This window comes from Fukomys damarensis, unplaced genomic scaffold, assembly GCF_012274545.1.
Source record: "Fukomys damarensis isolate Sample0158 unplaced genomic scaffold, DMR_v1.0_HiC HiC_scaffold_27, whole genome shotgun sequence".
In the NCBI taxonomy this organism is placed as follows: Eukaryota; Metazoa; Chordata; class Mammalia; order Rodentia; family Bathyergidae; genus Fukomys; species Fukomys damarensis.
In genome coordinates, this window is record NW_022900939.1 from 42,124,291 (window position 1) to 42,140,498 (window position 16,208).

A 16,208-nucleotide genomic window follows, 5' to 3' on the forward strand; every position below is an offset into this window, starting at 1 on the left:
ACGCTGCGTACTGGTAAAACAGTGAGGGCCTTTGCAAAAGAAGCGCAGAAGAGCTGACAGGTATTGGGCACTTGCCAGGAGGCTCTTCTCCATCTCTCACCTCATTCAACAAGTACACACGCAGTGCCACTTCTGAGCTGGGCACCGTCCCCAGCGCAGCGCGCGACACAGAACTGGACATGTGGAGCACCCCAGGAAGCGCTGACAGTGTCAGTAGCCTCACGCTCTTCCCAGGACCCTCACTGGACGAGGGAAGAAGCAGACTCAGTTTCAGGGACGTCTCCGAGGGGATACGCGACTCAAAGCCTAGCCTGTCTCTTCCGAAGTCTGAGTTTGCACTGTGTGGCACGGTGTGGTTTTTACCTAACAAATTAACAGCAAATGCCTTTGCGTCACTGTGCTATTGTCTACTGAGTGTAACAGACAGGCACGATCATTCAGTTTGAGGAAAATACAACTCTCACGTGCCCATCAGGAGGCCCAACCTAGACAGCACCGGAGAACAGTGGTTATAAAAGGGGAACCAGGCACAGTGAATACGAAAGTGCCAAGCACAGCGGTTATAGAGTAACATAACCCTGAGAAATCATGCTCCAGGATGATTTAGGATGACAGGAACCGTACAGATATTTCTACAGAGTTTTAGTTTGTTTTCTCCTCTCTGTCTCCATTTCCTACTCTCTTCTTTCCCCAAAGGCTGGAGTTGAAACGCTGAGGGTGGCGGGACAGCAGGAGGCTGGCAGGGCTCTGACGTGTGGTCGTCCTTGCTCTGGATGCAAAGCAGAGGATGGACATCAGCCAAGACCACGGTGCTCCGAGAGGGCGCCAGCAGCCTCTTCTCCACTTCCCATTAGTGAGGTGAGAGCCCAAGTGCCAGGAGCACCTTATGGAGAGAGAGCTGCCTGAGAAACGCTCCTCCTGTGATGGCTCCACCCCCACTGTCTTTAGAGAAATAGCAGGATTCTCTGATATTGAAAAGTAGACAAACTACATAGGCAGTTTTAAAAAATGCATTTTAAAAATTCATTTTTAAACTGGTTAATGGGCTATGTCTTAAAACTTAAATGATTAGGTAATTGGCACACTCCTTTCCAGAATCAAGATTTAAAATCTGTAAAATATTTGGGAGCTGTCAGCTTCATGTTGCTTTTTGCACCGGCCATCCAAAGCCGGAATGTCTTGGGCAGTGGAACACCTCTGCCCACGGTCCTCTCCGTAGGTGAGGCTTTTCTCAGGAAGGACCCCTGCAACTCCCCGGGCTCTCTCACCCCCAGCTTGAACAATGGTGGAGCCCAGGGTCCATGCGAAGTGCCATGTGTGACTTCTGTGTAGGTTTAACTTCTTCACCAGGGCACACGGAACTGCAGCCTGGGGCCAAAGCTGTCCCCTTGCTTATTTTTGTATAGTGCACCAATTAAAAATGGTTTCTATATTTGAAACAGCTGGAAAAACCATCAAAGGAATAGTATTTATTAGGAAATGAAAATTATATAGCTAAGTTTTCAGTGGCAACAAAAAGTTCTCCTGGAAGCCTGCTAATTTACGTACTGTCCCCGGCTGTTTTCCTGCTGTGGCGGCAGAGTTTTGCATCGGCAGTGGAGAATTTGGGGTCCACAGACCCTGAGATATTTATTGCCTGGGCCTTTACTAAAAACGTGTGCCTGTCTTTTTGGCAGAGAAACCATTGTTGAAGACGTATTTCTCTTTAAAGAGAAATATGACCTAAAAGCACTGTAGTGTCTCCACTTACCGTACTACCTGTTGAAAAGTCCTTCTGGCTGCCTTGTTTTTTCCATGTTACACACAATGTACCAGGAAAATGTAAGCGGATTACAGAAATTTCCCTTCAGTTATCACACAAGGTGCATTTTCTGTTCTTTTAGGAACAGACAGTATGTATCATCTTCACACGAGTGGTTCACGACTTCAATCCTAACATGATCGTGAAATAAAACGAGACCTGAAGTCATTTTTGGAGGGTGTCACAATACTAAAATCAATGTAGAAAATACTTTAGAAAATAAATCCTCTTTTCTTAACCCATGAAATTAAAAGCAGAATTTCCATGATGGAAGGAATGTTGGATGATAATTAACCAAATACAGAATAGGAAAGGCTTTGGTTTATGCATCGTCTCCTTTTCCACGCATGCGGGCTGTGTGTGTGCATGTGTATGCAACACCACATTGACAACAAAGAATCAGGGTTCTCTTCTCCAAGGGTTAGGCACACTACAGAAATGAGAGGAATTAAAGGCACAGACACAAGGTCGTCCTAGGATAGTGAAAAACAGCTGAGACGGACAGCGCTGAGTCCTACAAAACAGCGGACAGCACGGAGGAGCTCATTTGTACAGTAATTCACCGATGAACCTCCACCCACCTCTGATAGCTCCACGAATCGGCTGACCACTGGGAATTTAGTAAGTGAACCACCGACAGACACACAAGGTGTCCTTCAAGAGCCCACAGTCTAGTGGGGAATAAACACCACTGCTCAGCTGGTGAAACAATTTAAAGAACAAAGGTTGCCGAAGGGACCTGTGTGAGGCAATGGCTGATGAGCCCGGAGGTGATGAAGGGAGACCCTGTGACCGCCACTGGGGTTGGGCAGACGTGTGGAGCTAAAGAAGAGGGGACAGCCTGTGGGAACCCAGAAGCGGGACCCCAATAAGGCTGCAGGAGAATCACAATGGTGATGGGAAGAGCAAGGGCATCCTGAGTAGGGAATGGACCGGCACAGCAAAGGTCACCGTGGGTTACAGAAACGGTAATGAACGTACGGTGTAGAGTTCGGGCAGGGGGAAGGCTGCAACGACCGCGTATGCTGAGAGGTTGGGATCTGGAGAACGATCCCATCCGGGACGTGGAAATGTAGGCTGGACCTCTTTTCATTAGACAGAGAGTGGACAATGTGGGTAAGTTTTCCTGGAGAGAGAATGCAGGGTCCTGATTGGCTTATTCAGCACGTGTAAGTCGAGCACTATGACACCTTCAGCACAGTGGAGGCACTGGAAATGCACCTGGGAACAGACAGTCAAAGTCACTGCCCCCAGGAGGCTGGCACAGAATCTAGAGAGCAAGGGGGGCAAGCAACTGCCAAGCACAACTAGGCTAATGTCGGTCATGATAAACGACATAAAGGAGCAGGACTGCTGAGGCTGGGAAGCGGCTCTGACAGAAAAGCTTCTTTGGTAAGCTGGTGGAAGTGGGGAAGAGCTGAGAAGAGAGCTGTCACACACCGAGGGGTGGCAGGAAAGAGCTGGGAAATACCACTCAGGAAACGGGCACTTTTAGAGGGAAAGATAAAAGAAGAGGAAAAAACACCCCAAAAAATCTATCTATCTATCTATCTATCTATCTATCTATCTATCTATCTATCTATCTATCTATCTATGTATGTGGTGGGCTGGGAGAGCGGGAGGGAGAGGGGGAAAAGATTCAAGAACAAAACACCTAATGAGAAGATGGTTTCATAAGGAGTGATCTTCCCTCAGAAGGGTCCTGTCCTATGCACCCCATCTAAAGAACTCCAAGCCCTGCCTTCTGTTATATCTTCTCACAGAGGTTTCTGCAGTTTGACATGGGCTTGCTCCTTTTCTGTCTCCCACACTAGATTTTATGCTCCAAAGAGAGTAGCATGCTCACTATGTACAGCTGTGTGCTAGGATCTTAGCATGCAGGGGGTTTGATACACTAACTGTCCCCCTTTAAATAAATGAAGTTTGCACAGGGCTCAGTAGGATGCAGGAGGTTAATACAGTCAAACTGAAGCCAAAAAAGTCTGCTTTTCAGTGTACTTTGGTCAATCCTTTAATTTCTCTTCAATTTAATCATTCCTAAAAACAATAGCCTTTCATGAGGATTAAGCAAAAGACAACTACCTCATGTCATACACACAGTAAGATGCAATGTGTGACAATTTCCTTCTATCCTTTTACATTACCTTTCTCTAACTCATGTAAAGTACAGGGGAAGACTCAAAGTTTAGAGAGGAAGTCAATACATACAAGGACATCACAATTCAGCGAGAAGAGCATTTCCCAGAAATAAACACACTCTTACATCAAATCACATGTTCTATTTCATTACAGTAGATCATATGTAGTGAAAAAAATGTATGCCAGCCGATACTTTGCTATGACTATGTACTCTAAATCATAAAACTATAAACTTACTATTTTCTTAAATTGTAACATAAATATATTTTTATATTTTTAAAGTTTTATGATATTTTTAAAATATTCAGTATTTTCAGAACACATTTGAATGACAGAAAAGGTTGTTGTGGTTAGTTAGAATATCATTCCATCTTAGCAGTAATAGGAAAAATATTTGAGAGTCAGGGAAAATCAAAACACAAATAACCAGGCAACGAATCTGGGAAAAGCAAAAGGAAAGTATGCAGAAAAAAAAAGAGAGAGATATTTACACTGTAAATTATGATACATATTTTTCAAAAGGAAGAATATTCACACTTCAGATAGGAATACTGGAGTTCAAATAAATTTTGAAAATTAGTATAAAAACACTGTATAGTGACAAAGAAAAAGCTTCAGCATATACTGGCCTCATTAAGGTATCCCTGACCAATTATGGGACCCTATTTTTTTAATGGATCAGGTTTCATTCAAATTCAGAGTATACACAATATTCTCAGTATGTATTTGGAAATGTAATGTGTTACTCAATAGAAATCACTCTTTTATGACTGTTCGGCCTCCTCAATTATATTTAATTTATAATCCTCAGCTATGTCTTAAACATAGTACTGTGCCCTGTATAAAATTATATAGCTTTAATGAATTTCTGGAATTGGCTTCATTGATTGATTGATTGATTTGCAGTACTATGGACTGAACCCAGGGACTTCCCACTGAGGTACAGCCCCAGCCCTTTTTACTTTTTGAAAATTAACTCCACTGGTACACTTTGGCCACACATCATGAGCACAGTCACGGTAGGGAGTCTGGACCTGCATATAACATAGCTTAATTCACTTTCCCCATTCCCTCCTCGTCAGTCCTGCTCCTCAGTCTCCTTCCCTCTCCGTTTATAAGACTTTGTTTCCATTGTTCTCCCTCCATTCTTTTTTATGTTTTATGCCTTTCCTTACTCCTAACCCCACCCTTTTCTCCCTTCTCCTTTGAACATTTTCTTCCTACTTCCCCATATCTATCCTTCACTTCGGTTCTTATTCCCCCTTTGAGTTACTCACATAAGAGAAACAATGAGATATTCAAAATTCTGTTCTCAAGATGCCTCCATTTACCTAAAATGCACCAATAAACTTAATGAATAAAAAAGAAAGCATCATTATTCTTTAATGTGACTTTCAAAAATACTTAATTCTCCCCTAAGCTCAAAGCACGAATTTTAGTATTATTTAAAATAACTTATTTCTGGTTCAAATACTACTAAGTATTTTAAAAATTGCACATACAAACACATATTGACACTTTTCATACATATATTTTTTTTCACTGACCAAGACAGAAGGCCAAATGAAACATATTAAGCTGCTGTTCTTAGAAATTATTTACATTTAAAATCTCCGTATGAAAATTTTAAGTACGTTACCAAAGTCAAAAGTAGTTTCTGACTGCTGAAGAGACTTCAGTTAAGAACTAGAATATGGTAATCCTACAGAAATCTTTTCTGCATCTATTAAGATAATTGACAGAACTCTGCAGACCACTGTTGCAATATTGTCAAATTAAATCAGAAAGGTTTCTTCTTATGCGTCTCCTAAGAAAGCTGGGCAGGTGACTAATGACAAGTAAATACATGGGAGGGAAGAGCAGCTTCGGAAGAGAGCAAGAGACATTCAAATGTGGTAGGTTTAACTGTTCTTGCCCAAGGCAACTGTGTCACACGCCCCTTTTATGCAGCGCATGCTTGGCTTTCTATATCAGCCAAACTATCTGCCTAGAAGCCCAGAATCTTGAAATACACAATAAGCATGATATGCAGGTTTTTTAAAAATGAAGGGTACGATGTGAATTTTGGTAATTTTCAGAAGTTCCGGACAGAGGTAGACAGTGGCCAAGGTGACTAGAGTCACCCGTGCAGTCAGAAGCAGGGCCCAAGTCTGGTCCTGGGATGGTCTGTTACCACAGAGTGCTAAGCGTGTGCAAGCATTTATCCAGGCCACAGCTCCACAGAGGGTATGTTCTGTCTTTAGGGAGGAACAGACAGGCATCTAGCAATTCGCGAACTGACAGGGCCAGTCAGTCACGGCACTGCCCCGCCCAGGTCTTCAGCACATATGTCTGGTCCAAAGCCATGTGTTTAAAAAAAAAAAAGAAAAAGAAAACAGAGTCCGTGCTTGCACGCACAATGTGAAAGTACCAGGTTTTAATCGGAGGCAGATTTTTCAGCTTTCAAATTAGGACCTACTTATTTGGAATTCAGGGAGAAATCTCGGTATAACCCAATGACATAAGATTTTGTAAAAGGGAGACCATGAAAATAGAAAAAAAAAATGAAATCTTGTTAAGAGAGAGTCAGTGCCTCTTTTCAGTGGTTATTGTTATGGGAAGCAGACACTATTGCCATAGAGATAAGCAATTATTGCCATAGAAACAGTTGAAATGGGATTATTTTTGCTATTCACACAAACTCACAGTGACATCCTTCTAATTCAGTAGGAGAGCAAAATCAGAGAGAAGGTATACAGGGTGTCAATTTTACTAATTCCATATGTTTACTGCACTGCATAAACCAGTAGAGACCAGAAGCAATATTCTATAAAATCCAAATTTTGCTTTCAGAAGGCTTTACACTGTATCTTTGTTTATGCTTTTAAGAGTGTATCTTCAGATTCTGAAGGAACTTATTGCAAACAAAAGAATCAAGTCACCCTGGGAAGAGCTAAAGTTCCAGTACCTTTTAAATTCAAATTCTCCAGGGAAACAGAAAGCCATTTAGCTTTCCAGATGGCTCTTTTGCTCAGTCCTGTATCCTACAGGCTTTCCCAAAAGTCCACCAAATCCATTAAACTGAGGTAAAGCACCAACTTGCCTTTACGCAAAGTTCCTCTTTATAGCTTCCCTGAGGTGCAGATGTCACCAATAATTTCTCTGCAGAAATTCAAGTCCCTTAGGAAGAATAGAGAAAACTCAAGCTCAAAGTGTTTATGGCTAAGTCTATATGTCACCACTTAGAACCTCAATAATTTCCAGCCTGTACTCTTATGAGAAACAGAGGCTTTCTATTTGAAGATGGCTTTCACAATCCACGTCCAGCACAGCAGGACGCACTGCTAATACGGCTTCACCAAGGCCATCTGTCACTCACACTGCTTGCTGTGGGCCATTTACTCTCTCACTGGCACACACAGCTACGAGAGGTGTCACCTTTCCTCCGCTTTCCTGTTGGTGTTCCAAAAGCTGCCGCACACCTTTGTGCTTCCTCTATGGCATGACTTTTGTGTTATTTCCTTAGGTTTCTCTGGAACATGAGCTTTCCCCAAGTAAGTATAAAAATGAAGAAGCGATAGGACTTCGAGGCAAGGATTTGGTACCGTTTCTACTCATTCTCACTCGAGGGCTGGGGACTGAGTGAACGGATAACGAAGAAGTTCACAATATTTTCATGGGCTCATAGGTATCACAGAATGTGTAATTAGCCCAGGAAAATGACACTAAATGTTCAATAAGGTAGCTGTAAACGAAGATTACTATGCAAGAAAGTAAATGGCAGGAGATATGTGTATTTGTAGAAACACAAAAAACGTAAGATTTCCCTAGAGTCTCATAAAAAAAAAAATCCACAAAACTACCCTGAATTTTGTTATATAACAAAGTAGGTTAGAATGTGCTCAGTCGAGTAAGATAATGAAACAAATCTTTAACTTTCAATTAGTGAGATACAAAGAGAAAAAAATGCATCTGCTCTGAATGGGGAGCACGGATGTGGCTGAGCAGCAGCAAGCTTGTTAGGAGGAAACAGTCTCCAGAAAATCGGTGAAGGCATTCCTTTGAGAAGTGCTAGAGAACGTAAGTGTTGCTCTATCCAAATTTTTCTTGGAAAGCCAGAGGGATAAGGAGAAAAAGAAAACGCTTTCCTATTTATGGTGCTCCAATGCCACTTCTGAAGAGTTCTTTGTAAAAATGGATATTTATGTGGCTATCAGCGGGGCGTGCCACCTTGACGGGGCTTGGTGAGCACAGGTCGGGAGGCTGCTTCCGGGCTGTGCCGGGTCCTCAGAGCTGCTGTCCCAGCTGCCGTGAGGGAGGCAGAGCAGCCTCCCCAGGCCCTCTGGCCATGGTCTCCATGCTCCACAGCCCAGCGTTCAGGGGATGAAGCTGAGCCAAATAAGCCTGTCCTCTTTAAAACTGTGGGGTTTTGGAACTGTGCTTTGGTGACAAAACAAACAAGACATACATTCTATGCTTTGCTTTATTTTTTATGTTTGAGTTGCTGGTCTTTCTATGTTGCCCAGGCTGGTCTTGAACTGATCTCAAGCTATCCTCCTGCTCCATCTTCCCAAGTGCACGGTGTACAACACCCCACCCAACTCTAACTTTCTTCTTTCATAGTAATAAACTAAGTGAGGATAAAGGAGCAAAACCTAGTAAATACAGACCTGGAGACTATAGGAGATATTCACAGCGGGGCAACAATGAGTATTAGCGCTAGCTGTTGGCATAATATAGGCCTAAGACAGAAAAACTTTAGGGCACTTAGATTATTCAAAACAAGAAAGAATGAATATCAAATATGTTTTAGAGTGTTTTTCAGGGAAAAGTAGCATTATCTAACAATGACTTGTTGAGTTATCTGTCCTTGAGTGTGGCTGTATAAAATAGATTCAATCATGTACAATCTTATGCAACTGTTTTCACCCCATTTAACTTCCAGAACAATATAAGCCCACTGATTAATGGAAACACTGTAACATGAGTGTTTTCTACATTAAAGTCCACTATAGAGATACAGATATTTTTTCAAAAATCTTTCCAACTTAGATAATATTTCTGTAGAAAGGAGCTGACTAGTTTATTGATGGACATGGTTGAGATCTTCGATTCTCGAAGCACCACGTTTTTACAAGCAGAAGAAGAAAGACAAGAATGGTCGTCATTTGCTAATTGGCAGCTAAGTCTGAGGTACAGCTTCACGAAATCATTTTAATGAATAACTGCATTCTGGCTGTCGATAAAGGATGCAGACGGTGGAATGATGACAGTTTGCTGCTAGCTTCTAAGGATAACACAGTTCAGTCTCCCTGGGAAGAGTAAAAATAACTTAAGTTGCAAGTGTAAGGGCTTGTGTTCAATGTGGAGATGAGAATTTATGGAGAATAAACCAAAATGAGCTTGCTCTGGACTCTGGACCTTACTGGCATCAAAATGGTCATGAGCGTAGCCAGACTGATGTCTGTGACTGTTTTTTTCGGGCGCTCCGGGGACAGTTCCTTAACCTCACCCTTCTTTCCCAGCCCATTTATAACCAGCAGGGGACTCTGAGTGATCGGCTATTCCTACATCGCCTCACTGTTGCCACTGTCACTTGGTCCGAGCCGCGATGTCCTTTCACGGGCTATGACAAGTAAGCACCTCATAGTTCACACTATGTCACAGGATGCCTTGTTGTCTCCGGCTCTCCACTGTGTGGCAGAATGGTCCCTGTAGAACGTGAGTCAGATTCCATCGTTCTTCTGCTCATATCCTCTGGCTGTCCTGCCTAGTCTGACCTTCAGCCAAATGCCTTCCAGCCTCACTTCCTGCTGCTCCTTTCAGACCATCCCCTCCCACGGTTCCTCTCTGAGGGACTCCGGCTCCAATGGCTTTGGCCTGTTCTCCTAAAACACGAAGTAGGTGGCGGCACCATGGTCTTTACCCACGTTGCGCTTCTGGGTGAAGTCTTCCGTCCCCACATATCGCCATGCCTCACGATCTAAAGGCTGTCGGCCCTATGCTCAAACTTTGCTTCACCAATGGCAGGCCTCTTCCGACCTGACAGTGACACTCCTACCCTCACCTGTTTCTCTGCACGGCAATCACAGCCACGGGGCACGTCAGAGCTGGTGTTTGACATCCCCCTCCCTACTATGAAACAAGTTCCACAGGAGCAGGAGCTTTGTCTAATTTGTTCAATGAGAAATCCTCAAAGCCTAAGACAGAACATGGGACGCCATTACTGAATGAAGGGCTGAGAACCCGAAAGCGGATTAAACCCACGAATTATAGTATATTTCCCACCCCGTTCCGATATCAGGGTCTGCCTTAACCTGGAGTTCCCAGGCGGATGGAAGAAGCCCACCCACACCCCGCGTGGTCTGCATCCCTGGACCATCCCTGATAACGGTCTCTGGGTTGGCTTTCACCGCCAGTGCTTTGGAGGAGGTGGATCATAGCAAGCACTGAGCGATCATTTCCACTGAATGAGAAATGAGCAGACAGCTCGTCAGGCACCACGTACAATGGCTTCATTCAAAACCAGACTTCAGTTATTTGCTATGAGAATCAGCAGGCTGGAACTGCAGAGAAACTTGCCCTTTCCATTTTTCTTTTCTGACCTAAAGAAAACACTCCTTTGCTTTGGGCATCTAGAAAGAGAGGTGCAGCAGCAGAGGGTGGAGGAGAACCTCACACGGCACTCACGTCTAGCAAGCTGAGCGGATGTCAGGGGCTACAGATAAACAGAAAACACGCAGACTTGCGTATTTTGGGGTCGTGTTGTCGACTGACGATTGTCCTATTTTTAAAGAAACAAAGTTAAGCAAGTGAGAGAGACGTGTGAACCACAGAACTAAGCAGCGATAACAAGGAAAACAACCCAAGAAAGAGAAGCCATTTTGACAGTGCCATTGCCAGGCTGAAACTGGATTCACCAAAAAGAACAAGACGTTATACCAGAGAAATGATTCACTTCACCAGCGAAATTAAGAAAACACAGATTTGCTGTTGACGAAGAAGCAATGAAATTAAAAAAAAAAACAACAAACTGTTATGGCATCATTCAGGCTGAATATGGATTCAACCTCAGAAAATAACAAATGCAAATGTTCATTCCAACAAGCCCAATGTTGCGTATTTCTAAACCAAGAATAAATAGTGACAGTTTGGTAAAGAACAATAACTGGTGTTCCTAAGGTGCTGGCTTTGTTAGTTTACTGGGAAAAAAAAATGATACTATCCTTCCTAGAACCTTAAAGCTCTGAGGGTTTATATCAGACCAATATTTTAAATTTCTTACAACAAATAACTGCATCGTTGTGTATTTAGAACTATAATAGGCACAAAACTATTTTTTTTCATCTGGTATTATCACGTTTAAATAATTTCTAAGGAACAGTTGTGAGATAGCAATAGGTGTGATTATCAGCAGTCATCTATGTGAGGCAAATCCTTGAACATTACTGTATCCAAATACTAAGGGTGATCCACTAAAACCATCTAACACTCGAGAATTTAGATCCTCCCTACTGTGCCTGCAATTTTCCTGGAGAGCTCTCATGTTATACAATCAATTATACAATCATGTTATACAATCTTAGCTGTAAAACGTGAAATTCTATTAGTCACTGACACTGGCTGGAGTATATATTCTGCAATCTTTTCTCCCTCCTATTAATTACATGATAGTGACTTTGTATTATTTTGTTGTCAAATTTCTTAAATCTACCAGGTTTACTTAATGCCCCGACTCACTGTTTTTACTGTGGGCATCACTTTATGTCTTTCCTCTTTTATCACTGCTTTGATTACTGAGCAAACTCATATGGTTTTATCCATCATTTTTATGCAGTCAAACATCAAATGTGTATTTCCAGATTTGACATTTCTACTTATATCCAAGGTCTCATTTTAGTGTTCACTTGGGACTCTATTGCCTAAATATTAATATTTAAGAGCTACTCTCAAACATCTGCCAAATAAATATAACTTTAATTCTTTTCTTATACCCAGTCAGTTATAGAAATCCTTTCAGTTAGAACCTCACATAGCATCTCAACTTCATGTCCTTTTGCTTTCTATTTATGCCACTACTACTTCAAGTGGGGAGCATTTATCACGGCATGTCAACTTGACTAGATTAACAAATGCCTAGGATTGGCCGGGTGTGGTGCATGCCTGTAATCCCTGCACTCAGGAGGCTGAGGCAGGAGGATTGCTGCAAGTTTGAGGGCAGCCTGGGCTACATAGTGAGATGCTGTCTCAAAAATGGCGAGGGTATTAATGAAGCAGACTTCTGGATAGATCATGAAGTCATGGCCTTAGAATTGTGTCTGGTTTCTCTTTGGCTCCTACCTCCCTGGAGCTACTCCCCTTTGCTGCTTCCTGTTCACCATGGGCTATGCCACTTTGCTCCCCACACCTTTCCACTGTAACATTTCTGTCTTGAAGCCAGCCATTTAGGGGCTGAATCCTGTAAGACAGAAACCAAATTCAACTTCTCCTTTACTTAGTGGGTATTAGTATTGTGCTCCTGCAATGAGAAAGCTGATGAATACACACAACTTCATTATGTCCTGCGTGGATTTCAGTAAAAAGCCTCTGACTTCCATGTAGACTCACTGTGCTTATGGTCTTTCCCGATGTCTATAAATTCAGTCTTGTGCCGTAATGCACGTCCTATCAACGCACACATTTTAATGTGTCAAGCTTCAAGAGTCTTATTTGGCATCATTGCTACAATAATAAAAAGCCTGATGTGCCTACGTTTATGAATCATGAAAAAAAAAGAATCCTTTAATATCTTCACTCCGGAAACATGGCTTTCAAGTGTTATTTTACTTCCTTCACTCAATACACTGCTGCTTTTTATCTGAAGAGGCCACTTATTCCTAAACACAATCTCAGGGTGGACATCTTTACCATCTTTGCTGTAAGAAGGTTCTAGAATATAACTCTGTACTTCTCAGTGTTCTTCGTATTGAGCTGTCTACAAGCCAGCCATCTTTCAAAGACCACAGGAAATGATTCCTACTCTAAGAAATTTGTCTTGATCTTTATATAGTCTAACTTTTCCTGTAGCGAATCTCTAATAGGCAGTTTGTAGACACAAACCAAAGTATAACTGGTATTCATTTATTTATTGTTATATATCTGTGACTAAACTGCAATCTGCTTGCAGGCTAAACAATTATTCATGTATTGTAATGATCTGAATCTCTCAGTAAAATTTTTGCTTAGAGTGAAGGATAAATTAGTTTTGTTTTTCACTGGTCAGTAGGCAACAACATTGAATACATCACTGACCTCCTTTAATTCAGTTCAATGTATCCAATTCTTTTTTTGGTACCAGGGATTGAACTCAGGTCCCTGTGCTTGCAAGGCAGGCAGTGGAACCACTGAGCTAAATCCCCGGCCAATGTGTCCAATTCTTATTCTAAATCCAAAATTAAAGCAATTAATTTCTAAAGAGTAGGCTATTCTTGCTAACAAACAGAGCAAATGTAATATGCTACATGAAGCTATTGTTGAAAATGTATGACTGACATAAAACATAATACACAGTATAAAACACTCTACTGGAACTTTAGGCAAATCCTTGGAATACACAAATCCATGCAGGTGCCCTGTCACCCTAATTATACCAGACCTCGTGAATTCTTTCTGTCTTTGGAACTGCAGAAAGTGGGGTGTCACATAATTTACTTTTTTTCCTCAGGGGTGCTTAGTTTTCTTTACATTACTGCCTCCAAAAATCCAAATATTTCCAAGCCATGAAATTCATGTTTATCATTTAATTGTATTTTAGATGCAATAAATAAAAGTGGGCAGTTTCAAGAAAGAGAGTGGTTAGCAACATGCAGAGGATGTGAAGAATGAGAAGTTTGTTGAGAGGTTCAATCTGATTTTGGGGTATTTCCTGAAGGTTTTTCTAACCAGAGCTTCAGGAAAGCAATGAGAGAGATGTTGGCTTCCCAGAGGCTAAGGAGGAGGAAACTGTTGGAGAGAAACTACACAGAGCAAATAACTTTTCAAAGAAATTTGTAGTGGAAAAATAATCTTCCTTTTCATTAAAGAAAAAAATTTTTTTAAATAACTCATATTGAATAATAGAAATCTATTTCTATGACCTAAGTGATAATAATTCTTAAAATTTAAACAATGAAAAATTTATATTTTTTCCTAAAACCACTTATGTGTATTTATAACACTTATTTAGAAGCATATTTAGAATCATAGAATTCAATTTTACAATGAAATAAAGCTTACTAAAAATTGAAATATCTCTGTGGCCTATCAATTCTTCAAGTGCATTCACTTCTTTTGTACTTACACAAACTAATGTTTAGACTTTAGTATGTGTTCCTTTACTCATATGTATAATTACCACATGTCTGTTTTAGAAGGTCATAGTCATACGTAAATATTAAAAATAGACATTCTACTGAAGCTCAAATATTTGATAAATGCATCAATTTAATATTTTATAGAACTATTTTTCCCAAACCTGTATTAAATACCTTGAAATCACAAAGCTTTTGAACTGACTAAAAATCCCTCCAAAACTGTACACATACGCATGTGTAGCAAAATGTGCATAGATATGTTAGCATATAAGAGAATTTCATTATCAAAAGCTGTTACAGATGGAGATATTTTCCAAATAAAAGAATCTTCACAAGTTTTCACAAGATCTTTTTGAAAAAGTATCTAAGATACACTACTTGTTTTCCCTGCATCATACTCAGATGATAGGAACTTTTATATTGATGAATTAAGGTCATGGTATTAAACCTAAATTACTGCCTTCAGTCTTATGACTGTGTACAAAGGTGAAGTGTGAGGACTCATTTATTTCCACAATGTGGACCGCACTCAGCTGAATCACTTAGTGCTGCTTTTTCCTTATCATTCTAACATTTCATTTTTTCTGTTTCCTACATATGTCCCACTAAGAGCACTGTCTGCTTCTATCTCATTCTATCTAAACAAGGAGCCAGAAAACAGAAATGTTAAAATTTTATTTAAAGTTTAAATAAAATTGGTTTTCAGTGAATCTCTGAGATGCTTGTTAGATGATGTAGTCATTCTGTCATTATGTTCAACTCTTTTTGGCACAAGGATTTATGAAAAATAATCTGCACTCTGTGCTGGTTAATCTTAATTGTTAACTTGACCGGATCAAGAGACTTCTGGAAAGGTGACGGGGTAGTGAGGCACTAACTTCATTAGTGGTTCAGCCCACTGATGATTTCCTACCTGAATGAGCTACGGAGGTGGGGCTAAGCTGGAGAAAGGAGTCATGGGAATGCAATCCTAGGAAAGGAATCTACCGCGGTCCCTTCCTCTCAGCTCTTTTCAACATGCTCTGCCTCCTGACTGCTATGAGTCGGGCAGCTCCGCGGCCATGGTGTCTCTGCCTTAGAACTTGGCGACCATGGACTGAGACCTCTGAAACCATGAGCCAAATAAACCTCTCTTTAATTTGCAGATGTCAGGTATTTCATCCCAGCAACAGAAGAAATGACCAAAGCACATTCTTTCTAAAAGACGGGAGGATCTTCGGGAGCTCCTAACGAGTCTTAATCCAACATGCTTTAAAGAGAATGCATACAAGAAATAAACAACTTTTCTTCATTTCGCATACTGTATTCAACTCGAATCTTTGAGCTCACGTGCATGCCTGCATGGGTATGTGTTCAGTATCACTACTTTAATGTTGGTTAATTAATATTTAGAATTTGAATGGGAAGAAAAGTTCCTGCCAACTCACATGTCAAATTTTGCCATTTTAAAATATTCTGTTTGTCTTTACTGGGAAATACTGGAAATATCAGACAAAGCAGTAGATTCATGTTTTATACATAACTCAAATCAAATTGGCTAACATGAAGTGCATTAATTGTAAGTATTACTCATTTTTTCAATTCAATAATAATAATTATACTTGGAAAACTCCTAAATATTATGGAAATAACCTTCAGTTCTATTTACCAACAATACTAAGTCAGTCTGTTGGCCAGAATTTGGGGCAAAGAATAATAAGTAAGATCTTATTTGAATAGTCAGTATATTAATGCTTGTGACTTTTATTCACAGAACATAAAGTTGTTATTACATAAGAATTCAAGACAGTGAATAATCACATTGCCTTTATACAAGATGTGAAGGCAAAGTAAAATACTGGCTTGATTTGCAGCATTAAATTGCTTTGAGTTATGGATAATGTATGACTTAAACTTTGGTAATATTAAAGGAAGCAGGCAAACCCAAGCAGCATAATCTTATTGCAAAAATTTAAACT

The 16,208-nt window shown here is 40.8% G+C and overlaps 1 protein-coding gene and 1 long non-coding RNA gene across 3 annotated transcripts in view; one reads left to right on the plus strand and one right to left on the minus strand.

Moving 5' to 3' along the window:
* Positions 1-16,208, minus strand: part of Adgrb3 (adhesion G protein-coupled receptor B3) — a 665,862-nt gene that overhangs the window by 308,792 nt on the left and 340,862 nt on the right. The window lies entirely within an intron of this gene.
* On the plus strand, positions 2,586-15,491 carry LOC104857791. Its single transcript, XR_778972.1, has 3 exons — positions 2,586-2,917; positions 7,866-7,999; positions 15,396-15,491. It is a non-coding gene; the product is annotated as an uncharacterized LOC104857791 (long non-coding RNA).